At 36.7% G+C, this 25,306-nt stretch overlaps 1 non-coding gene across 1 annotated transcript; it reads right to left on the reverse strand.

Moving 5' to 3' along the window:
* Positions 1-17,536: 17,536 nt before the first annotated feature.
* On the reverse strand, positions 17,537-17,616 carry TRNAL-UAG (transfer RNA leucine (anticodon UAG)). The gene has a single exon. It is a non-coding gene; the product is annotated as a tRNA-Leu (tRNA).
* Between the last annotated feature and the right edge of the window lie 7,690 nt (positions 17,617-25,306).

Raw genomic sequence — 25,306 nt, forward strand, 5'->3', positions numbered from 1 at the left:
GTTGAATATCTTGAATGCTAGGTCTTATAGTTTCTTCAATGTCGTTTATTAGTGGACGAGGAATATAACTCACTAATATTGATAGTGATTGCTATGAGTATGATTCGTCGAGAGGAAACTAAATAGTTTATTAAATAAATGAATCGTTGATTTATCTTTCAGTAAATCAAAGGATTTCTTCTTTAATCGGTAATAAAAGTCGTAATCACCTAGGATTTTGATTCGTTGAGGAAATCAAATAGTTTCTACAATTAATTAAGAGTCACGAACGACAGGTCTTATGATTTCTTTACTGTACGATTTTGACTAGTTGACGAGGAAATCAAACAGTTCTCTAATATAATGATAGTGATTACTAGGTCTAGTAATTTCTTTGTGCTACGATCTTGAATAGTCAAGAGGAAAAAAAATAATTTTTATTAAGTAAATGATAGTGACAATACGTCTCTTAGTTTTTATTGTTGCTCTCTCCAAAGCTTCCAATTCTATTTCTCTCATCACCTCTTCATATTTTTCAAAACACAATACACAATTTCCATAGTTTTCTCGATCTAAAATTTTTGTTTAAAAGCCTCATTCTATTTCTCTCATCACCTCTTCATATTTTTCAGAACACAACACATACAACATAGAACACAATACACAATTTTCCATAGTTTTCTGGATCTAAAATTTTTGTTTAAAAGCCTCTATTGTTGGTCTCTCCAAAGCTTCCAATTCTAAACTTATTTATCTTATTCTTGAGAGATATAGAGAGATGTCTATTGTATTGCGAGAAAATTTTAAATCTATTACTTCAAAGAGTTGTGGTGTGTTTCGATCTAAAATTTTTGTTTAAAAGCCTCCATTGTTGCTCTCTCCAAAGCTTCCAATTCTATTTCTTGTTTATCTTATTCTTGAGAGAGATCTATTGTATTGTGAGAAAATTGTAAATCTATTACTTTAGAGAGTTGTGGTGTGTTTCTATAAGATTTCAGACAGTTGTACCGGTTTGATCTTGAGCCGTGGAAACGATTGAGTTTGCTCTTGAACTCGTAAAAAGAACAGTATACCGGTTTGATCCTGAGCCGTGGAAAGGATTGAGTTTGTTCTTGCACTCGTAAAAGGAGCGGTGTAGCGGTTCGGCTCGGGCTCTGATCCGAGGAAAGAGTCAGAAAGTTTTATTCAAATTCCCAAGAGGTGCTTGGGTAGTGGAGTATGTCGACTTTGACCCAAACACTATAAAACTAAGGTGTTATATTTTCTAACCCTTTTCCTATTTAAATTTCTTTTTCTATTTAAATTCTAAATTATTGTTAATTTTTATGGCATGGTATCAAGTTTTATTGTTATTAAAAAAAATATATATATTGTTGAAACCCTGTTCACCCCTTCTAGGGTTGTCATATCGATCCAATAAGCTCTCCATACAAACTAAATTCAACAGAGGAATTTGCATCTCAATCATGTAAAATTGATCGAATGAGAAAAGAGAATAAGGAAATAGAAAGTTATCCTGTTTTGTTGTCGTTCTGGAAGTTCCCTTCCCTTGAGCTCTCACGTCCACCTCTTTGCCCTAATCAATCCTTGTTGGTCTCCTTTTCCTTCTGCTGTCAATAGTTGCTGGATTAGGATTTTCTTCTTCTTCTCTGGTTTCACAGCAGCGAACGCTGCTGCTGTCTAATCCGATTTCTCTCCCCAAGTGTGGCCCCTCCGCTGCTGCTGTCTAATCCGATTTCTCTCCCCCAAGTGTGGCCCCTCCCTATTTTAGGTATCCTTTTCCTTTTATAATGCTTGTTTCTTCTAATTTAGGGCTGAGAAAGGATAAAATTGTCCACCTACGATGTTTCTAATTTGGTAGCCAATGATCCACATGGACTGCTGATGTGGATTAAAATTTCCAGGTCCTCCCTGAAAAGTTTACTTTTCGGATTGCTTCAGCATCAAGGTCTGCAATTTATTTACAGATTTGCTGATTGCTTCAGCATCAAGGTCTGCAATTTATTTCTAGATTTGCCATGGTTTCAGCATAAATGTTCTAGAATTTTACCAAATAGCTCAATTAAGCGTACAATTAAGCTCGATTTATGAAAATTAATCTTCTTTTCATATTAAACCACAATTGGCTATTTCATGTATACTAATTAGAATAAATGGAGCAATTAATGAGAAAATGGTGAGTATAAGTGCAAAATTAACTGTAAAAAGACTTGATATAACTCTACTTTTGGAGAGTTATAAAAAAACGAAAAAAAAAAAAGAAGAAAAAAAAACAAGGTTGAAAATAACCAAAAGAAGAGACGAGGAGCAATATCATCGCAATAATGAAAGCAAAGTTGAGACTAAGTTTGTTTGCGATTATGTTGTATTGTAAATGGTTTGATGGAATGAGGTTCGTTTCATTGTTGTCCATCCCATTGTATAATCTTTGGGACAATATTCAATTAATTTGCTAATATGAATTTTAGAACTACAACATTAAATGGGATGTTATGAATTTAATACACTAAGATTACCATTTACAAACTTAATGTAAAGACCACAAAAGCGATGCAAGTAATGAATTGAGATCAAATTTTTATTTCTTCCAAAGGATGGAAAGAATTAAAAAAATATATATATATCATTTTAATCTCACCCCTAAGAAATATTTTTCGGGTTGACCGGTTACAACAGCCCAAGTCCACCGCTAATAGATATTGTCTGCTTTGATCTGTTACAATAGTCCAAGCTTACTGTTAACAAAAATTGTCTTCTTTGATATGTTACAACCGTCCAAGCCCACCGCTAAAAAATATTGTCCGTTTTGAGCCGTTACATATTGCTCTCAACCTCACGGTTTTAAAACGTGACTGCTTGGGAGAAGTTTCTACGACATTATAAGGAATGTTTCGTTCCCCTCTCCAACCGATGTGAGATCCTACAGTTAAATTTTTATTATACTTTGAAGTTTAGTTTTCATTTGGTTATTGGTTCGAATATTTTACATTTTACTCCTAATTGTAACTGATGCTCAGTTTGGTCTTTAGCATTATCTTTTGGTTAATTAATTTAAAATAATTATGATGCTGATCCATTTTGTATCATATCGAAGAGATTCCTAGGTTCGGGCAGAAGAAGCAATTTCACTCGATCACTATCAAACTGACTGCAATCTTTTTTGTCCGTGAGGATCCCAATCCAAACAGAGCGCCTTCTACTTCTAATAGGTCATGAACTAGATCAGAATCATTCTTATCGAGTCCATAAGAAGTGTTCCCATTTTATTCATCGGGTCTGGATAGAGACCAAAGGTCTTGAACGATCGATCCAGCAGAACAACTCAAAAAATAAAAAAGTATCGTTAATTTCTTCATAAATTTTTTTAAAAATTTATTTAATTCTTTTAAACATTTATAGATATTAACCTTTTACAAACCAAAACATCATAATTAGTAAAAATTCATGGATGAAAATGTAAATTATGTGTAACGTCTCTAATATTAAGGTATGCAATATACATATTAGGAGAGTTTTCAAATGTTTTCATGAAACCTTGAAGCCTTTATAGAAATATTTCAAATATTTACTTGACAATAAAATTGAAATTAATAGATATGGATCATGTTTTTAACCGAAAAAATGTTAGGAAGAGAATGACTATTTAAAAAAACACCATAAGTGACCCTATTGTTAAGATTAAAAAATACACACATGTAAGTCTTTCAATGTCTAATGGGACCTAAAATCATATTCTGGTTTTAGGCTTATTTAAGACAAGGTCGTAGTACCGGACTAGTGAGGAAGGTGAAAACATCAACCATGTGATGACTCCAGTATTTTTGTGTATTAAAATGCATCTACTTCAATTTTTTTTATGTTTTCGAGTATAGACAAGGTCGTGGCACGCGAGAGGGACGAGGAGATTGAACTGATTCTGATCTTTTAATAACTTTCATAGTATTGTAATTTTTTGTTTAATGAATTGTGCTCATCTTATAGAGTGAAAAGTCAAAATTAAGTGTAGTCTTGTTGTTCGTTGTTCGCTGCCACCACAGATTCCTTTCTCTCCCGCCCATAATCCCACACTAAAAGAGAGAGCATAGAGCTTTGACTGGTCCTACTAACACAAAGTAAGGACTTGAGCATGAAGTGGCTAATCAAGAATGGTCTGTTTATTGTTTTTAGTTGAAAGATTTGGATTTTCGGCAGCAAAGATATTTGCCTGTAAGATATATGACAACTAAAGTATAACTACTCAAGCCCTCCACTAAGAGATATTGTCCGCTTTGGCTTGATATGTATCGTCGTCAGCCTCATGGTTTTAAAATGTGTCTATTAGGAAGAGGTTTCCACACCCTTGTAAGGAATGTTTCGTTCCCCTCTCCAACCAATGTGGGATCTCACAATCCACCCCTTTGAGGGCCTAACGTCCTCGCTAACACACCGCCCGGTGTTTGGCTCTGATACCATTTGTAACAGCCAAGCCCAACTTTGTCTGCTTTGGGCCATTACAAATGGTACGAAAGCCAGTCACCAGACGACGCAAAGACTAGTCGGAGTTAGGCTAGACCCTCTCTATAGTAGATGCGTCATAAAACCTTGAGGCTGACGACGATACATAACGGCCCTATAAAACGTTCTATAAAACGACGCAATTCACGCAGTCATCTCTCATCTACCTCAATCGCTCATCCACAATAATCATACTCGAACTCATAAATCATAAATGAAAAGTAATTTTTCAATTTAATCTAATATATAATATTGAAATACATGGTTTTTTCACAGTCTTATTCATTTGTGTAAAGCATATTGCAATGAAAATAATGGTATTTATTGAATAGTTGTTGAGAGCCACTTCTTAGTTTTGAGTGGTATCACTGATGTTGTCATGGTGGAAGCTGAAGTGCGGCGACGGGCTCTTAGGTACGCAAAAACACAGCCCAAATTTGCACTCACAAACCTTAGGATTAAAGCAATCTTGGACAGTGTTGCACGTAATATGAATATGACTTCCTTGTATTCCCAATGGTTTGCTTGTCACTGTTCATCAAACAAAGTAATACTCAAATTAATATCAAAATCAATCTAATGACTCAAAAAATTCGATCAACCCAACCCAACCTGTGCGGTTCGAGTTAGGTTATGAACTTATTTGGACTAAATTCAAATAACTGAAACTTTTATGATTGAGTTGGTTTAAGGGTTCTCCCAAAACTAGATGGATTGACCGAACCAATCTGGTTCGAGTTGAGTTATGAACTTATTTAGACTAGATTCAAATAACTGAAAACTTTTATGAGTGAGATTGTTTATGGTTCCCCAAAACTAGATTGAACCAAAACCATCTAAATTTATTGTTAATTTTAAAATATACATTTTTGTGTACAATAAAATTATATATACCTATAATTATTTATTTTCTATTGGATCCGGTAAATGAGTGAGGTTGTTTATGAGTTCTCCAAAACTAGATTGAACCAAAACAATCTAAATTTATTGTTAATTTTAAAATATACATTTTTGTGTACAATAAAATTATATATACCTATTTATTTTATTTCATAATTATTTATTTACTAACCAGATCTGGTAAAAGTAATTTTTCAAAACATATGTTGAATTGAGTTCTACTAGTTCGTTCTTTGGTAACCCTAAAACTTATTAGTTTGAATCTTTGTACAATCAAACTTACCTTTAGTTTTAAGATATACAGGTTTGCTCACAAAATTGAATTGCAAATGGTAACCAAACGTATGAAAATAAATAAACATATATTTTACAAACTAATTTTTATTTTTATCAAAATAAAAAAAATTGAATAAATAACTCGAACTACTTGAACCAACTATCTATCCCAAAAAATTTATGGTCGAGTTGGGTTGAGTTGGATTCATTATATACTAAGGGTTGTTTATGCTCAAAAATTTATAATGCAAATAATTGGGTTCGGTCTAGAAAATCTCATAATCTGACCTGACCCGACTCAACCCTCAAACACTTGTACATTTTTTAATAACTACAAGATACCTGTATCGAAGACGGTGAAGAACAAGATGATTGCACCTAGGAAAGCGAACTTATAGAAATGTTCTTGTCCATGACTAGAAGGATTTTAGAGCTTTTTGGGGGCTGATAATTCTACCCAAACTCTTATATAATTGAGAATATTTACTCCTTTCCAAATTAGGTAATATGAAACCAAAATATGGTATGATAACTAAAATGGGAAGATTAAAAAAAAAAAAAAAAACTAATGTACAAATCAATGAATAAATTTATTTAAGGTCGTCACTGTATAAATATCATTAACATTGAATGCGGAAATACTTTATTTAAACTTTCATAAGACGACATCTTCATTTTAAGATACAGTCATTTTCTTACGTATTTTGAAAACACTTTTAAAAACGACACAATAAAAGAATAAATAAAATAAATAAAGGTTAAATTAAAAGCATCTTGTTCTAGCCTAAGTCTAAGAAAATAATACAACTACCCTATGCATGTGTCATGGTCTCGAATTACAATGTCGTCGTCAGCCGTACAGAAATGTCTTGCCTTAACTTGAAATAGAGGTAACACGTGGCTTGAGTATTTTGAGAAATACTCAGGAAGTGACCCCACTATTGGGATTAAATGCAATAAACATGCGAATGCAATGACGGGACCTATCATATCAGTCTTTTTCTCCACGATACTATATTAATGGGCAGCTTAGATGTGTGTCATATACTCTACACACAACCCATACGTGCAAGTACAAGCTCATTAGATAGTTCGTACACCGCTGGACCCCTTTTCTTGTCGGACAAGCCTACTCTGGTAGCTCCTTATGCTGGACACCCATTAGAATTAATAACCGCAATGGCAGCATTATCTAAAACATAATAATACTTCATCTGTCTAGTGGTGTATGTGTCCGTACCCTCGTGATGGAATAGGGGTATCCCCCAATGCATGAGCATAATGCATGAAGTCTCGATTAGGGTCGAGAAATGCACACATGCAAATATGAGTTCGTGTCTAGTGGCATAAAACATCATGTCTTGGCTTTGGCTCTAATTTCATTTTTTAGTGGATTTGGATGCATTGTACTTTTCTACACACTGCCCACACACATGCTCCCCGCTTGGGTTCTAGATGCTCTATTTTATTTTTTTCTATTGAGGAACCTAAACCAAAGCTTGAGAGATAGTCATAAATATAATAATGAGGGATGTATATGCTCTCTATAAGAGAGGAGCAAAGATGTTCCCCAAACCGACTAGATTCCATAAGGGAATTGAACGTTATGTCCATGATAGATCTCACCTGAACCGTCTCATCATAATATAATAATTATAATCGTAATCATAATATAAATAATTATGACAATAATTTTTAGATAACTCTCTTTCTCTCTCTTTCTCTCTTTCTTGTCCTTCTAAATTGAGCATTTTTTAAAGGTTACTACTATATCAAGCTACTCTTTCTTTTTAAATAGAAACTAACTGCACACGGGAGACGAGAGTGTGTATGAACTATGGAGCTATGGAGTTCGAGATAGAGTCGAGTCTCGATTTTTGACTCATATGTCTTTGTCATGTATATGATTCTTTATGATATGTTGTTATATGAATAATTTGTTGCATTAAATAGCTTCATGTGGAACGAGCATGTCAGTGTATCTTGTATTCGTATGATATACTATGACCCGAAACCTTAAGAGGCACACGAACTAAACAAAAATATCGTTTATTTATTATGAGAATCTAAATACAGGGTCACATCGATCAAGTTCTTTATGATCATCTTCATTATATTGATTAGTTGTTTTGAGGCACTTCTTTGATCTCCTTGTTGTCTTCTAAATGAATGTTCTTACTCATCTTGTGAGAGTTGGAGTTGAAGTTGAAGGGATGCTTCTTGCCATGACAAAAGCAGATGTTTAATTTACAATCACAAAACACATTATCCCTACAATCATCTGCAGTCCTGCATGAAATACCTTTAAGATAGTTGCCTTTTGTGCCTAATGGTTTGGTTGTACCTGCATACGTAAATAATTTTCAATCAAATTTGAGCCATCTAGTCACGTATAATCAAAGAGTACTAAATTTCAGCTCGATGTCTAGGATTCTTAGCATTTGAAGGCTCCGACATTCTCCTGCAACATGCTCACGTTACCTAGTCCTCGGTTCTAAGAGGGAAGACAGTCCCGACATACCAACATGTTTTGTTCTCACTAACATACTGAGAAGTCATCCAACATAATGAAAATTACGCTTAATTTTTTAGGTCATGTGATTGAGCCATTGAAATGAAATTTACACGTTGTTTGTATCTACTAGGAGAGGTGTCGCCTAATACCGTTTATAACACCACATGCATAGGATTCATATAAGGATTCATAATCTGAAGTCGATACTTGATGGCACCGACATTAATCCTATGCAACCCTAGCGACATGGTCAAGTTACTGACACCTAGTTTCTAAGAGGTGAAGAATATCACCAAAGACTCACATGGGTCATTCGACATGATTTGATCTCAATCATATGCTTCTTAGGAAATTTTCTAGGAGGATACCCAAAAACAATTGCTTCCTGAAAAACACACTTAATTTTAAAGTTCCTACAGATTGAAACTCTTTATATATATATATATTTAATTTATAATGCCTCGCGCCGAAGATTTAGATCAAGATTCGAAATTCAGATTCAACATCTGATGGCCTCGACATTCCACTCTGACAAGATCACATTACTTACTCCTTGTTTCTAAGAGTGAAAACTATCCCCACAGATCAACACGAATCATTTCAACATATTATATCCTCACTCAACATATAATTAATCCATGAAAAACACACATAAAGTTATATATACAATTCGTAATATCTATACATACAATTATTTTATCAACATTTCCCTCAATATTATCATAAAATTGAAATATAGGCTTTTAAAATGAAGAACAACAAAACAGAAGAAAAATAAATGAGATTCAAAGTTACCGAAAGAAGAGACGAGGAACAATATCATCGCAACAACGAAAGCCAAGTTGAGACTAAGTTTGTTTGCTATTATGTTGTATTGTAAAATGGTTTGACGGGGGTGAGGTGAGTTTCATTGTTGTCCATCCCATTATGGGACATTCAATTACTTTACTAATATTTGATTTTAGAAATACAACATTAAATGGGATGTTATTTATTTAATACAAGAAGAAATATTATGATTAACAAAATTAACCTACCAGATCACAAAAGGGATGCATGTAATGAATTGGGATCATTTTAATCATTTGAAGAAAAAAAAAGATATATCATTTTAATAACTACAACATATTTTAAACCTGTATCGATTATGGCGAAGAACAAGATGATTGTAGCTAGGAAAGCGAACTTGATAGAAATGTTCTTGTCCATGACTTTGGAAGGGATTTTAGAGATTTTTGGGTGATGATAATTTTGTGTCTTCAATTTTGTACCCAAAACTTTTATATAATTGAGGAACATTTGCTAAATTAGGTAATATGAAACTGAAATATGGTATGATAACCCAAATGGGAATAACTAAAAAGACTAACCTACAATAATCAACCAATGAATTTTTCAAAATTTGATGGTAATGATCCTATATTTTGGATGTGATTCAAATAGAAATACTTTTGACCTCTAAACAAATATTTCAAACCTTTATTTTTAATGGTAGAATGAATATTGAAAAATACTCCGGAGGTGACCCCATAGTGACTCTTGTAAAACGAAATTAAAAGAGAGAAAAATATAATAAATGTTGGATTTAGCACAAAAGATTTCGTTCTATAGCCTCCATAGGAGAAGCCAACAACTGTTTATATGTCCTTTTCATTACTATAAATTTTTTTTAGTGATAGAATGAATATTGAAAAATACTCAAGAAGTGACCCCACTATTAAGGTCGGGAAATGCACGTATGCAAATATGATTTTGTGTCTTGTGGATTAAAACATCATGTTTTCACTTTGGCTCTAATTTCATTTATCGGTTGATTTGGATGCATTGTACTTTTCTACACACTCCCCACACGCATGCTCTCCGCTTGGGTTCTAGATGCTCTACTTTATTTTTCTATTGAGGATAACCTAAACCATAACTCGAGAGATAGTTGTCCATATAATAATGAGGGATGTATAAATTCTCAAGAAGAGAGGAGCATAGATGATCCCCAGACAACCTAGATTCCATAAGGGAATTGAAAGTTGGGTCTACGGTAGATCTCACCTAAACCGTCTCATCATAATATAATAATCGCAATCATAATATAAATAATTATAACAATAATTTTTAGATTACTCTCTTTCTTGTCCTTCAAAATTGAGCATTTTCTAAACATTGTTACTATATCACACTACTCTTTTTAAATATAAACTAACTGCACACTCGAGACAAGAGTGTGCATGAACTATGGAGCTATAGAGTTCGAGATAGATTCGAGTCTTGATTTTTTACTCATGATGTCTTTGTCATGTATATGATTCTTTATGGTATGTTGTTATGAATAATTTGTTGCATTAAATAGCTTCATGTGGAACGAGCATGTCAGTGTATCTTGTATTCGTATGATATACTATGACCCGAAACCTTAAGAGGCACACGAACTAAACAAAAATATCGTTTATTTATTATGAGAATCTAAATACAGGGTCACATCGATCAAGTTCTATATGATCATCTTCATTATTTTGATTAGTTGTTGAGAGGCACTTCTTTGATCTCCTTGTTGTCTTCTAAATGAATGTTCTTACTCATCTTGTGAGAGTTGGAGTTGAAGTTGAAGGGATGCTTCTTGCCATGACAAAAGCAGATGTTTAATTTACAATCACAAAAAACATTATCCCTGCAATCATCTGAAGTCCTGCATGAAATACCTTTAAGATAGCTTCCTTTTCTTCCTAATGGTTTGCTTGTACCTGCATACATAAACAATTTCCAATCAAATTTGAGTAATCTAGTCACGTGTTGTAACACCCTAAAAGTGAAGGAAAGCCACCTATGCATGACCCAAAAGATCCCAGGAAAGAAATTATGAGAATTAAGCAAGGAAATGAGACTTAGTAAGTCATTTCTATACCCTAAGGAGTAATCTTAAGGACTTAAGACCTTTGGAGAATGATTGGAATGAAAGCATAAGCGAAAGGGACGAAAATGTCAATTTTCCAATATCAAGGATCTTGCGAGATTTTTAATTCCTTATCTAGAAGGAATTTCAAGATGTTCAAGACCAGAGAAATGACCAACAAGAGATGAAGAATTTTTAGGAAAATTATGGATTTTTTGAGAAAATAATAATAAAATATTTGAAAAGTGGCAAATTACCAAAATACCCTTGAAGTTAAGGATAATTATGGATTTACCATTCTGCTAAAAAATCAGAACCTTCACAGTGCCTTCTGCACAAAATCCTTCGAATGTCGAGTCTCAGCCGTTGGATCACCTCCAAACTTGTATATATTCTAGAAAACTCACGGATCGTCACATCCAACGGCTAGGATTCAAAACCAACGTCGGTGAGGTTCTGATCGGAATAGATATTTCCAACGGATTTTCTAGAAAATTCAACCGACAATTCACGATGATTCTGGAGCTCCCAATGTTGGTTTAAGTTTCCCCTATAAATTCTGTAGTTGGGGCAATCATTTGGAACAAGAATCGAGCAAGGTCGAGCACCTAGCTGTTGGCAATAAGTGTTTAGATTTTGGGTCTCCTACTCTCAGGCTTCTTCCAAATTCGAGAGCAATTCTCCACCATTTCCTTTCAAACTTGTTCCTATAGCTTCTAAACAACATTACCCACAAGTTTTACGAAGGAATAGAGTCCTGAAAGTGCCTAGAAACCATTCGCCCAATCCAATCTGCCATTAAAAAGCTTCAAGGAAAACTCAAAATTCCAATCCAAGGATATACAAGTATTCTTCGAGCAAGGACGACCCCAATAGGTTTCTGCACCTCCAAGGAATGTTTTCATAGAAGACCCCGAAGAGAAATAACCTCAGGAACGTTCCCAATTGAAGAAAATCCGTTTCGGGCTCAAATTGGAGATAAGTGTCGAATTCCTATCTACGGCCACTTTTTCTTCAAATTAAGGTTTCCTTTAGCTTCAGAAAAAAGAAGATGAGTAACTTTGATGAAGGAATAAAGAGCTGAAACGTCAAAGAACAAGATACCCAAGAGATTGTAAATTGGAGGCGTCGGGTAACTTGCAGACCGAGAGTGATTTCTCAAAATTAAGGTCCTACACTCAAAGTCATTCCTCCAAACTAATTCCTTTAGATTAAGGGAACAATAAGGAAGAGGTTTCGTGACGAAATCAAGCCTAAAATACCCCTAGAATCGGCTACCCAATAAGAAATCCTCTGTTTTTACTCCAGCGAGAAATCATATTTTGGACGAAATTTGGAAGCAAATATCTTAGGCTACAATCCGATGAGAAGGTATAAAATCAATCCCTAGCTCTTCCTTGTAACACGTTCTTTAAGTTTTATGAAGGAATGGAGGGGACAAACAGTGTGATAGGAGTTGGGGAGGGCGAGTTTACGACGGCGGCACGAACGGTCGCACGCGCCTTCTCCCTGTCTGGAGGAAGAAGACGATGACGTGGGCGGTTCAGTTGAACTGGCCATGTCAACCGAAAACTCAACCTTCCCTCGGTTTTTCTCAATTTTAACCCCCTTCCAAATGGATTCTCATGAAAAACTCTATGGTTCCAGAAAGTAGACATAATAAGGAGTGTGTGAAAGGAAAGTTGAGGTAAATCGGGTACCGAAAGGTCAAGAACAGAGGTCCTAAATGTCAACAACGAGGTAAGTAGCCACCTTGGATTTTTTTTGTTAAGAAATACTTGCAGGAATCGCTTGGATTTTCATATGAACACCAAGTACGAATTAGGATTAGATGAAAGAAAAACTCAAAGAACCGCGAGTTAAGACCTTAAACCTATCAAATTGCTCGGTAATTAGGTAACATTAGAATAACCCACTAGATGAACTCCGCTGCCTATAAAATTTTAATTCTGAGCATATTATAGCATTTTGAGGTTCTAAATGAAGTTTTGTAGTCATTAGATAAGGATAAGTGGGTAAACCAAGAAATGGTGCAAAATGACCATAATGCCCCTAAGGATATCTACCTACAGTTCCTGACCTAGATGACCTCCAAATGCTATGAAACCCTGAAGTAGATCCTATTTTATGATGTTTGATGATTTTGTAAAGTTGAAAGGCATTGGAACACGTTAAGTAGCAAAACCAAGAATTAGGGGTGAAATGGCCAAAATGTCCCTAGGACTCTTATGAGATTTCAAGGTCTATACGTGCTCCGGATGATTTGCTACTTCTTATAAGGTCGATTATGAAGGACATGAAGATAAGTTTGAGGTTTCAAGTTGATTGGAGTAAGTTTGGAACCTAAACAAAGTTAGGATCCAAGAAACACCTAGAGGAAACACCACAAGACTTCAGACTCTTCTAGAACCCTCTAAAGAACTCCCTAAGAATCTATGACCTTCTAGAACAACTTACACTAAGATGGGTTCATATGGTTACAAATACAAGTTACAACTTATGTCTCAAGGAATTAAAGACCTTGGAAACTTACAAGATTAAGAACCAAGAACAAACAACACACAAGCTTTACAACTACCCAAGCAAGAAGAATGCTAGGTACCACTCAAGGACGAGGGATCAAGGTCCCCAAACTCAGAAATAGAAACTCAAGAATGCTAGGTAATACTCTAATCATGTCCAAAGTGACCCATGACCTCCCACCAAGCGGTGCCCAATAATTCCTCTTCTAGGTGGAATGTCTTGGACCATGTTTCCTTTGCAGGATGTCATGCCTCAAGTTTCCCTCACCTATTAGAGATGCCCTGCAGACTTGCAGGATGCCATGTTCAAGTATGCACCGAGCAAGTGACCTTTATGGTCTATCAAGGGGAGTAGTCTAAGGTCACGGAGGAACAAGAAGAGAGTAAGTTACCTTAGCCACGAATCAAGAACCTCCTAAGACCTCCCACGGTACAGCATGTTCATGACTTAGACTATGCTACTTGGAACGCATGAAGCCTTTAGCGTAGGTAAGCAGACTGTATTATAGGGCAAGCCCTTGATGCAGTATTAAGACTACATCGCTTGGAACGTAAGAAGCCTTGGATGTAGGATTTCAGACTATGTCGCTTGGAACGCATGAAGCCTTGGGCATAGGTTAAGCAGACTGTATTATAGGGAAAGTCCTTGATGTAGGTTTTCAGACTATGTCGCTTGGAACGCATGAAGCCTTGGGCATAGGTTAAGCAGACTGTATTATAGGGCAAGCCCTTGATGCAGTTTTAAGACTACATCGCTTGGAACGTAAGAAGCCTTGGATGTAAGTTTTTAGACTATGCCGCTTAGAATGCATGAAACCTTGGGCATAGGTTAAGCAGACCATATCGAAGGGCAAGCCCTAAGATGCGGTAAGACTACGTCGCTTGGAACGCATGAAGCCTTGGACGTAAGTTAAAGCTGTGTCGCTTATAACGCATGAAGCCTTGGACGCAAGATTCTCAGGTACATGTCTAGTGTCGTAAATCCTAGGGGAAGTGTCTTGGAGAACGAATCAATAATAGAACAAGAACCAAGAAGACCAAGAACAAGAGAAAGATAAAGGACTAGAACATGGATCAAGATCCTAGTTCTAAGGACAAGAACCAGGAACAAATGACCAAGAACCAAAAACCATAGTGCTAAGGCCCTTAAAGGAAAACCAAGGTTTTAGGGTTTAAGAACCAAGGTCCTCAAGAAAGATCAAGATAAGAACCCTAAGTCAAGAACAAGAATTAAAGGGGCTTAAGTACTTAAAACAAGAACAAGATCAAGAACAAGCAAGAACAAAGAATGTGGTACCCTAGCATATCAAGGACACGATTAAGAGACTACAAGTAGGCTACTTACTGAGTCTTGTACTCATTCCTTATTCTCCAATTTTTTTCCAGGTAATAAGGAGCTGGTCGAGGTCGGGAGCGGAATCTGGAGCAGGTGCCATAGACTAACCTCACCTATCGTCTCAACCCTTTTATTTTAAAATGTTTTGCGTCTGTTCCTTATTCTGTCTTTAAAATATTATGTTGTATTTTAAATTACTAATGTGCGCACACTATTTTGGTATAATGTAAATTATGTTTTAAATTTTAATGTCGCAAAAAAATTTACTCGTCTTTTTGAGCCATCGCATCAGCCATGTCCTTACAGAGAGCTTCATTTGTGTAAATGAGTGCAAACAATGGCCAACAATTCCTTGAGTGTACACGTGAATAAAGTGTTGAGTGTTCACGTGATAAAGTGTTGTGAGGTCTTTTGTATTTTCTTAACCTACTTTTGCAGCAAAGTTTTACAAATAGATTCGACCATGAATCCTCTTGAAGAAGTGGAGAATGATACGAATCAAGACATCTCAATCATGGAATGCTTTTAAGGAAATATAAGCTTAAGGAAGATGAGTTTTATTTATCCTAGTTACAAATTTTTTTTGTGGATCTCACTAATGTATTTTATGAATTTTATTCACATTTAGGTTACATTTACGGTAAAAACAAGGAAAAAAATAAAAGAGTTAGCGATCTCGTGGGAGCAACCACCCTTGCATCAGAAATCTCGCGATAGACATAAATGCATTTTGTGACTTTTTATTTTCTTAATGCATTTTCAGTGAGCGCCAAAGATCTAGTAGAAGTAGAAAATAGGCCAAAGAGACAAAACCGATAGACTTTTGGATCCAGGTTCAACACGGGTGGCCCAACAAGCACTAAATCACTCCCAGCAGCGCACAACCTGAAAAGGACACTCTTCGAGAAATGCATGTGTGACCTGACAAACTAGTCATGCTCTTCTCATGTGCAAACAATATGTGTTAGCAGTGGGCACGAGGCTTTACAAAACATTAAAATAAATGACAGCTATGGGATTTGAATCCATGCCCTTTTGAACCAGAGTCGAAGTCTAGCACCTTCGACAACTCGGCCAAACTATCCCGACGAATGTGTTTGGACAAATCAAGATGGTCGAGCTATCTCGATACATGAGATTACAATACGATGCATGGGTTGTGCTGTTGGGAACCGAGATGACGATGAGATGCAACAATGTTGTGTCTCACATGATTGAACATGCACGCATAGACGGCGTGTGTGGTCAAACAAGTTTTAATTCCACATTATGGATGTTTGAATGCGGAAGAAAACTCTACCTAAGGTATAACAAAGCCATAAAGTCGAGTGAAAAATATGAATAGAGATTGAGTACTCCTTTAGATTTGTCGTGAGCATGACAAGATCACGAGACACTGGTTGGAGTTGGGTTAGAGTTGGGTTAGAATCTCTTCATAATAGACGAGTTTTAAAACCATACCCTTTTAAACCAGAGACTAAATCTAGCACCTTGGACCACTAAGCCAAACTATCCCAACAATTGTGTTTGGACTACTAAGATAGTCGAGCTATCTCAAGACATGAGATTGCATCACGATGCATGGGTCGTGTTGTTGGGAACCGAGATGACCATGAGATGCAATGTTGTTGTGTTACAAATGATTGAACATGCACGCATAGGCGGCGTGTGCGGTCAAATAAGTTTTAATTCCACATTATTCATGTTTGAAACCCATAGGCAAACCCTGCCTAAGGTCCAACAAAGCCACAAAGCCACAAAGCTAGATGAAAAATATGAAAGGGAATTAAGTACTCCTTAAGGTTTGTCATGATCGTGTCAAGATCACAAAGCCGCACATTTGAAAAAGTATGACTTTGACACGATGCACTGGTCGGAGTTGGGCTAGACTCTCTCCATATTAGACGCGTTTTAAAACTACGATGTTAACAACGATAAATAAAAAGTCAAAACAAACAATATGTGTTAGCAGTGGGCACGAGGCTTTACAAAACATTAAAATAAATGACAGCTGTGGGATTTGAATCCATGCCCTTTTGAACCAGAGTCAAAGTCTAGCACCTTCGACAACTCGGCCAAACTATCCCGACGAATGTGTTTGGACAAATCAAGATGGTCGAGCTTTCTCGAGACATGAGATTACAATACGATGCATGGGTTGTGCTGTTGGGAACCGAGATGACGATGAGATGCAATAATGTTGTGTCGCACATGATTGAACATGCAAGCATAGACGGCGTGTGTGGTCAAACAAGTTTTAATTCCACATTATGGATGTTTGAATGCGGAAGAAAACTCTACCTAAGGTATAACAAAGCCATAAAGTCGAGTGAAAAATGTGAATAGAGATTGAGTACTCCTTTAGATTTGTCGTGAGCATGACAAGATCACGAGACACTGGTTGGAGTTGGGTTAGAGTTGGGTTAGAATCTCTTCATAATAGACGAAACTAGAGTTGGGTTAGAGTTGGGTTAGAATCTCTTCATAATAGACGAAACTAGAGCCCAAATCTATTGGACTAAACTGTACGACAGATGTGCCTTGACAAACCAAGATAGTCAAGCTATCTCTAGACATGAGATTGCAATACGATGCATGGGTCGGACGATGAGATTGAAAAAGTATGATTATGACAGCTGTGGGATTTGAACCCACGCCCTTTCGGACCAGAGCCTAAATCTGGCGCCTTAGACCACTCGGCCAAACTGTCCCAACGAATGTGTCTAGAAAAACCAAGATGATCGAGTATCTCAAGACATGAGATTGCATCACGATACATGGATCGTGTTGTTGGGAACCGAGATAACCATGAGATGCAACATTGTTGTGTCGCACATGATAGAACATGCACGCATAGGCGGCGTGTGTGGTCAAACAAGTTTTGATTCCACATAAGTGATGTTTCAACGTTGAAGGCAAACCTTGCCTATGGTATAACAAAGCCACAAAGCCGAGGTGAAAAATGTGAATGGAGATTGTGTACTCCATAAGGTTTTTGGCTAGCGTGTCAAGATCACGAAGCCGCACATTTGAAGAAGTATGACCGTTACACGATGCACTGGTCGGAGTAGGGCTAGACTCTCTCTATAGTAGACGCGTTTTAAAATCATGAGGTTTTTATAATATGTGCTAGCAGCGGGCTTGAAGGTTTACAAGCTGTGGGACCACGCCCCTTCAAACCAAAGCCTGAATCTGGCACCTTAGACCACTTGGCCAAACTGTCCCGAGGGATGTGTCTACACAACCAAGATGGTCAAGCTATCTCGAGAAGCTATCTTGAGACTTGAGATTGCCTCACGATGCATGGGACGTGTTGTGAGGAACCGAGATGACGATGAGATGCAACGTTGTTGTGTCGTACACAATTGAACATGCATGCATAGACAGCGTGTATGGTGAAACAAGTTTTGATTCCACATAAGTGATGTTTGAATGTCGAAGGTAAACCTTGCGTAAGGTCCAACAAAGCCAGGTAAAAAATATGAATGTAGGCAGGTAAAATATATGAATGTAGATTAAGTACCCCATAAGATTTTTGGTGAGCGTGTCAAGATTAGAGGCCGCACATTTGAAGAAGTATGACCGTTACACTGCACTGGTCAAAGTACGGCGAAACTCTCAATATAGTAGACGCATTTTAAAACCATGGACAGCACCCATAGAGTATTTAAAAGAGTATTATACACCGACATTGTAGTTGATAGGAATGCTATTTATTGTTGGTATCAGAGCCAAGTTTCGATCCTGGGACCTGTGGGTTATGGGCCCACCACGCTTCCGCTGCGCCACTCTGATTTGTTAATTAATATCATTTTGATCCCTAACAGATGCTTTTAAAACCGTGAGACTCACGACGATACGTAACGGGCCAAAGTAGACAATATTTGCTGGTGGTCAACTTGGCTATTACATAACCTAAATCACTATAAGTGAATTCATTCCAAGGAATCTTATGCTTACACTCTTCATTGAGAGCGGTAGTTATCCTTCGAGAAATATACTTTGGAAGTCCTTCAATGAAGCGCATCATCCATAATTAAAGGGTACTATCATATCTTGTCATAACCTTAGTTACAATTATATCTTTGTACCATCAGAAGTAGCTAACTTTTCGCATCTTATAATCATAAGAATTTTCTCAAACGTTCAGTATGGATTTCTAGTTTGCCTACGACAAACTTTAAGACAATATATAAAAGGGTATTAATGGCTATTCAACACTTATATCATTCTCCATAACTTGAGATATTCCAATTTCACTTTTTATATTTGTACTTCTCTTTCTATAGTAGTATGGTTGAGTATCCTTTGCTTTTCTTCGTCGGAGATATGCTTCTCCAACCCATCCTTGAGTACTCCTGTGAAACCAAAAGTTACAATTTGAGCAATAGCGTGGTCAAACTTACCTCGAAGACTATAGGCGCTAGCTCCCATCAACATTTTGTTGATTACATTTACGACTAGATGACCGGATAGACCATCTATATTCCACTTATGTATGAATGTTCCTTCATAGGTGGATTGAGTCATTTGAGTTTTTTCTTCGAAAGGAACATCGGGGAAAGAGGGCTTAGGATACCAATTTTTCTTCATCTAGTTTTTTGGACTTTGTCCTCTAATTTAACAATTTTGTTGATGAGGTCTAGTTTTTTTGGGCATCTTTTCTTCTTTGGAGAAATCATTTTTAAAATTTTTGAGGTCATTCTCATATGGTTCATTAGGACACTAAAAGTTTAATTACTTAAGCTTCTATCAAAATTGAAAGATTGTTTAGCTTTTCTTCAATCAGAGCAAGTGCCTCTTCTGTTGAGCCGAGACTAATTACTTTGTCTAAAATAGCTGGTATGAAGAAAAGAATTTTCCTCAACTTTTGGGAATCTCACGCCATTAATATTTGCAATAGTTTTTTTTATTTCTTTTGTTGTCGTTTTTCCTTGATTTTTTCTTCAATCTTCTTAACTTGTCTTGCAATGGTTGAGAGAATCTTGTTTGAGAAGTTATTTTGATGTTGGATATTTAGGATATCCTTCGAGGTTGTAATGCGTTTTTAAGGAATTCTTTATTAGTGGACAATTCATTTGTGATAATATGGATTTGGTTGAAGATAGATGTAGTATCCAATTCGGTTTGAGTTGGAGATCTGGGATTGCCCTCATAATCGACTAAAACTACTTCTTTGTTGTAATCAACCGGCTCTATTTGCATAGACTTTGACATGTTGATTTTTTATGGAGATCTCGAGATTCATGAGGTACTAGATCTCGAGCTTAAGAATCTTTACCTTTGGAAAGAAAATTTAATTTTCATTGAATTTTACTTTTACGCTTTCCATCATCATGTTCGATGACTTGAGCAAACTGTGGGTCTTTCCTGATTGGAAGGCTCACATATTTAAGGATCCAGGTAGAATTCTTAGTAATCTGATCCCATGAAAGGGTTTTGGAAACAGGTTGACGATTTCTCCAGATTTACCTCTATGAGCATAGTAAATCTTTTTGGAGAAGATCTAAGAGTTGTGGGGGAGACATTTGAATGCTTCTGATGAGATGTTAAGGTTCTCTATGTGAACATCAAACATGAGGGCAGAAAGGATATGACGATCCTTTAACGAAAAGTAAATAGTTTTGATATGTCTTTCGACAAATGGTCATTTACAAGATCTGCCACAAAGGAAAAACACTGAATTTCTCAACTCAATGTCTAGGCTACTAGCAGTTTTAGCCCAGACATCTTCGGTAGGTGATTTTTAAAAGATTCTTCAAGGGTCCGCCTCAATCGGTTTAACGTCTTCTCCTTCCATCATTGAAGAAGAACACACAATATATGACCTTAATGATCGTTCTTAGATTCACATCCTCAAGGTTTGTAACAACAAACGCCACCGACCACAATTGTCATTTGAAAATGATGATTCCTTCGACACTATGAGTCATTTGAAAATTTTATATTCCATCATCAAGTTTTTGGCATGATTATTAGATTATGACATGTTTAACAAGATTTGCGTGAGGATTGTTATATGGTTGCAATGGCACATTACCCCTGTCCTATAAAATGTGGCCCTTATTTTCATATTTTTCCAAGCCAGGATTTATGCCTGAGCTAATGATTTATCTTAATCTTAAAATAGATAACATTTTCTATGGTTGATGAAAGAAACAAGAAAGTAAGAGATGGCATAGGTGTGCCAATATTGCTCCCCAACCAATGTGTCGAAGGTTGGATCATGCACCCGTTATCAAGAAAGTATGTCGTAAATGGTTTAGCATGTACACGGGAGAGTCTGATGCTCAAGAGAATCCAGATGGATGAATGTTTGAAATGTCCTAATGAGATGATCGACACATGGGTGAGTTCCCAACATATGGTTTGAGCAAACTAAGATGGTCATGCATCATATCATGATGCATGGATCGTGTTGTTGGGAACTGATATGACAATGAGAAGCAACGTTGTTGTGTTGCGCACGATTGAACATGCATACGCAGGCGACGTGTGTGGTCAAACAAAATTGAATTCCACAAAAGTGATGTTTGGTTGTCGAAGGCAAGCAATGCCTAAAGCTAGACTTGTAGCTCAAGGTTATTGTCAGGAGGAAGGTATAGACTATGAAGAAACTTTTGCACCTGTTGCTAGATTATAAGGTATTAGAATGTTACATGAATTTGCTTCTTACAAAAATTTTATATTATATCAAATGAATGTGAAAAGTGCATTCTTAAATTGTTATATTATGGAGGAAGTTTATGTAAAACAACCTCCTGGATTTGAAAATTTTGACTTTCCACGTCATGTTATAAGTTGAAAAAGGCTCTTTAGGGCTTAAAACAATCTCCAAGAGCTTGGTACGATAGACTTAGTATTTTTCTTATTGAGAATGATTTCAAAATGGGTAAGCTCGACACAACTCTCTTTATTAAAATTACAGAAAATGATATGTTATTAGTGCAAATATATGTGGATGATATTATATTTGGTTCTACTAACCCTTCTTTATGTGAAGAATTTTTCAAATGTACGTGTAATGAGTTTGAGATGAGTACGATGGGAGAGCTCAGTTTCTTTCTTGGACTTCAAATCAAACAACTGAAAGATGGTATGTTCTTAAATCAAGAGAAGTACATCAAGGATTTACTCAAAAGGTTAATTGATGTTCGGATGATAACAAACCTACCTTATAAACATGTTAAAATCTAAATATTCAAATATACATTGATAGGTTATGGAGCCTGATGCTTATTTATAGCTTGGTCAACGGTTATATCCGTAAAGCTATATTTGGTAAAGCTATATCCGGTAAAGTTATATATAGTAAATAGCTATATATAGTAGATGGTTAAATCGGGTAAAACTATATATAGTAAATAGCTATATATAGTAGATGGTTAAATCTGGTAAAGATATATATAGTAAATTGAACTATATATATATATCCCGTCCGGTAGAGCTTTGAGATGTAACTTTCTATTCTCTCTACTTTCTCTTGTTTTACATACCTGAAGTCATCAATAAAAAAAATCCTTTTAGCCAGAGTTCTCCTTGCAATTTTCTTTATCTCATTCTTTGTGTTCATCTAGATCGAGCGTGTGCGTTGTTGTGCGATCCTAACAACTGGTATCAGAGCTAGGCAAAATTCACCACGATCTTTGAAGATGGAAAGTTCAAAGATTGGAATTGAGAAGTTCGATGGATCCGATTTCGGTTTCTGGAAGATGTAGATTGAAGATTATCTGTACCAGAAAGATCTTCACGAACCTCTGTTGGGGGTGAAGCCGGATACCATGACCACGGAACAGTGGAAGCACAAGGATCGACAAACCTTTGGGATGATCCGGTTGACGCTATCCAGAAACGTGGCTTTCAAAATTATCAAGGAGAAGACAACGTCAGATTTGATGAAGGCGCTGTCGAATATGTACGAAAAACCGTCGGCTATGAACAAGGTGTATTTGATGCATAAATTGTTCAATCTACAGATGTCTGAAGGTGAACGTGTTGCTGATCATATAAATGAATTCAACATGATCGTAAGTCAACTGAGTTCGGTGGAAATTAATTTCGAAGATGAAATTAAAGCATTGATTTGGATGTCATCCTTACCCGAGTCATGGGATACTATTGTTGCCGCAATCAGCAGTTCCCGAGGATCTGATAAACTGAAGTTTGGTGAAATTCGAGATGTAGTTCTCAGCGAAAGTATTCGCAAACGAGAAACTGGAGATTCATCAGGCATTGCTCTCAGTGTTGATCGAAGGTGAAGAAGTAAACCAAAGGGCCCAAACAAAGGGCGATCAAAATCAAATAGCCGAGAAAAATATCCAAATAGACCAAACGTAACGTGTTGGAATTATGAAGAAAAAGGCCACTTTCGGACAGGTTGTACAAGACCAAAGAGGAAGCAGAATCACAAATCTGGAGATGATGATTTTATAAATTCAGCAGAAGACATTGGGGATGCTCTAATCCTCAGCGCGGACAGTTGGATTGAATCCTGGATTTTGGATTCAGGTGCATCTTTTCATTCATCTCCAAATAAAGAGTTGTTCTGGAATTCAAGTCTGGAAATTTCGAGAAGGTGTATCTTGCCGACAACAAAGATTTGGAGATTAAAGGAAAAGGAGATGTCTGCATAAAAACTCCAGCAGGAAATCAGTAGACATTAAATGATGTCAGATATATTCCTGGTCTCAAAAGGAACCTGATCTCTATTGGTCAGTTGGACAGCACAGGTTATGCAACAAAGTTATGGAAGGGTTCGTGGATGATTATGAAGGGTGCTACGGTGGTAGCACGTGGCTCAAAATCTGGAACCCTATACACCACTGCAGGGTGTATGAACATAGCTGCTGTTGCTGAGAGTACTTCAAATTCAAGTCTACAGCACAATAAACTTGAACCGATGAGCGTGAAAGGAATGAAGAGGCTGGCTGCGAAAGGAGTTTTAGAAGGTCTGAAATCTGCTGATGTGGGTCGTTGTGAGAACTACGTTATGAGCAAGCAGAAACGAGTTAGCTTCACAAGGACCGCCAGAGAGTTGAAGAAAGTGCGGTTGGAAATGGAACCAGATGTGGAGCAAGGTTCCAAGACCACGAAGCAAGTGGGAGTTGAGCTTGAGTTGCAGGGAAACTCACCTAGTGATGTTGTAGCAGATACTCAAGAAACTCCTAAGACTACTCTTGAGGAACTAGATGTGGAGCAAGGTTCCAAGACAACAAAGCAAGTGAGAGTTGAGGTTGAGTTGCGGAGAAAATCACCAAGTGATTTTGTAGCAGATACTCAACAAACTCCTGAGGTTGTTGCGGAGGAATCAGCAGTGGAGCAAGTGACACCTGAACTGGTGTTGAGAAGATCATCCTGTACTATCAGAGTACCAAATATGCATGTACCTTCATTAAACTATCTGTTGCTGATGAAAGGGAACCACAACCCTTTGATGAGGCCCTACAGTTGGAGGATACAACCAAATGGGAGCAAGTCATGGATGATGAGACGCCTAGGCTTAAAAAATGCGTTGTACTAAGGCTGAGTACGTGGCAATAGTTGAAGCTGGAAAGAAGACGATATGGATGACTGACTATCTGGAAGAATGGGCAAGAAGTAGCACGAAGATATTCTTTACAGAGATAGTCAGAGTGTCAAACAGTTGGCGAAGGAACTCGGTCTATCATTTCAAGAGAAAACACAGAAGACGATACCATTTCACTTGCAGGTTAGTGAAAGAGGGTGATGTATTTGAAGAAGATAAAGGGTGCAAAGAATCCAGCAAACATGTTGACAAAATGTGTTGATGTTGGAATATTGAGGTTGTGCAAAGCCTCAATTGATATGGTGCCATGAAGACCATGAAGATGCTCATGGTCGTTTGAGAATGAAATTCTTGGTTGACTAGATCAGTCTCCAAGTGGGAGAATTGATAGGTTATGGAGCCTGATGCTTATTTATAGGTTGGTCAACGGTTATTATCCGGTAAAGCTATATTTGGTAAAGCTATATCCGGTAAAGCTATATATGGTAAATAGCTATATATAGTAGATGGTTAAATCGGGTAAAGCTATATATAGTAAATAGCTATATATAGTAGATGGTTAAATCTGGTAAAGCTATATATAGTAAATTGAACTATATATATATCCCGTCCGGTAGAGCTTTGAGATGTAACTTTCTATTCTCTCTACTCTCTTGTTGTACATACCTGAAGTCATCAATAAAAAAAATCCTTTTAGCCAGAGTTCTTCTTGCAATTTTCTCTCTCCTATTCTTTGTGTTCATCTAGATCGAGCGTGTGTGTTGTAGTGCGATCCTAACATACATTCGTTTTTATAATGTATTTCGGCTTCTTTGAGCCCATTAATTTTTAATAGTATGACCCATTCCAGACCGTTAGTAAATGGCGCCGTTTA

Source organism: Cucurbita pepo, unplaced genomic scaffold (assembly GCF_057944985.1).
Source record: "Cucurbita pepo subsp. pepo isolate OVF unplaced genomic scaffold, ASM5794498v1 scafford_13, whole genome shotgun sequence".
Lineage (NCBI taxonomy): Eukaryota > Viridiplantae > Streptophyta > Magnoliopsida > Cucurbitales > Cucurbitaceae > Cucurbita > Cucurbita pepo.